Here is a 1,843-nt window from a genome sequence, read left to right as displayed (position 1 = left end):
GTTCAGCGGGTTACCCCGACCTTTCGGCCTAGGAAGACACGCTGATTCCTTCAGTGTAGCGCGCGTGCGGCCCAGAACATCTAAGGGCATCACAGACCTGTTATTGCTCAATCTCGTGCGGCTAGAAGCCGCCTGTCCCTCTAAGAAGAAAAGTAATCGCTGACAGCACGAAGGATGTCACGCGACTAGTTAGCAGGCTAGAGTCTCGTTCGTTATCGGAATTAACCAGACAAATCGCTCCACCAACTAAGAACGGCCATGCACCACCACCCACCGAATCAAGAAAGAGCTATCAATCTGTCAATCCTTCCGGTGTCCGGGCCTGGTGAGGTTTCCCGTGTTGAGTCAAATTAAGCCGCAGGCTCCACTCCTGGTGGTGCCCTTCCGTCAATTCCTTTAAGTTTCAGCTTTGCAACCATACTTCCCCCGGAACCCAAAAGCTTTGGTTTCCCGGAGGCTGCCCGCCGAGTCATCGGAGGAACTGCGGCGGATCGCTGGCTGGCATCGTTTATGGTTAGAACTAGGGCGGTATCTGATCGCCTTCGAACCTCTAACTTTCGTTCTTGATTAATGAAAACATACTTGGCAAATGCTTTCGCTTCTGTTCGTCTTGCGACGATCCAAGAATTTCACCTCTAACGTCGCAATACGAATGCCCCCGCCTGTCCCTATTAATCATTACCTCGGGTTCCGAAAACCAACAAAATAGAACCGAGGTCCTATTCCATTATTCCATGCACACAGTATTCAGGCGGGCTTGCCTGCTTTAAGCACTCTAATTTGTTCAAAGTAAACGTGCCGGCCCACCGAGACACTCAATAAAGAGCACCCTGGTAGGATTTCAACGGGGTCCGCCTCGGGACGCACGAGCACGCACGAGGCGGTCGCACGCCTTCGGCTCGCCCCACCGGCAGGACGTCCCACGATACATGCCAGTTAAACACCGACGGGCGGTGAACCAACAGCGTGGGACACAAATCCAACTACGAGCTTTTTAACCGCAACAACTTTAATATACGCTATTGGAGCTGGAATTACCGCGGCTGCTGGCACCAGACTTGCCCTCCAATAGATACTCGTTAAAGGATTTAAAGTGTACTCATTCCGATTACGGGGCCTCGGATGAGTCCCGTATCGTTATTTTTCGTCACTACCTCCCCGTGCCGGGAGTGGGTAATTTGCGCGCCTGCTGCCTTCCTTGGATGTGGTAGCCGTTTCTCAGGCTCCCTCTCCGGAATCGAACCCTGATTCCCCGTTACCCGTTACAACCATGGTAGGCGCAGAACCTACCATCGACAGTTGATAAGGCAGACATTTGAAAGATGCGTCGCCGGTACGAAGACCGTGCGATCAGCCCAAAGTTATTCAGAGTCACCAAGGCAAACGGACCGGACGAGCCGACCGATTGGTTTTGATCTAATAAAAGCGTCCCTTCCATCTCTGGTCGGGACTCTGTTTGCATGTATTAGCTCTAGAATTACCACAGTTATCCAAGTAACGTGGGTACGATCTAAGGAACCATAACTGATTTAATGAGCCATTCGCGGTTTCACCTTAATGCGGCTTGTACTGAGACATGCATGGCTTAATCTTTGAGACAAGCATATGACTACTGGCAGGATCAACCAGGGAGCTGCGTCAACTAGAGCTGAGCAGCCGGCCGCCCGGGAGTGTGTCCCGGGGGCCCGCGCGAACACGCAAGCGTCCGCTCAATTATTCTGCAAACAGGAGGAGGCTGGGCTCCCCTGCACGATACACCTCGAAACCCTCTCAGGTCCCGGCGGCGCGCAGCGCCGTCCTAAGTACTTGGTCGGGTTCGAGAGAGGCGCAATCGCCCGGAGAT

General features: G+C 53.1%; 1 non-coding gene across 1 annotated transcript in view; it reads right to left on the bottom strand.

Moving 5' to 3' along the window:
• LOC126222403 (small subunit ribosomal RNA) overlaps positions 1 to 1,632 on the bottom strand; it is a 1,909-nt gene extending 277 nt beyond the window's left edge. Inside the window, exon 1 of the ribosomal RNA XR_007543313.1 lies at positions 1 to 1,632. This exon is cut by the window's left edge and continues 277 nt beyond it. This is a non-coding gene — a ribosomal RNA (small subunit ribosomal RNA).
• Positions 1,633 to 1,843: the final 211 nt, after the last annotated feature.

This window comes from Schistocerca nitens, unplaced genomic scaffold (genome assembly GCF_023898315.1).
Source record: "Schistocerca nitens isolate TAMUIC-IGC-003100 unplaced genomic scaffold, iqSchNite1.1 HiC_scaffold_229, whole genome shotgun sequence".
NCBI lineage: Eukaryota > Metazoa > Arthropoda > Insecta > Orthoptera > Acrididae > Schistocerca > Schistocerca nitens.
The sequence above is the reverse complement of the archived record's forward strand: the minus strand, read 5'-3'. Positions and strand labels throughout refer to the sequence as shown.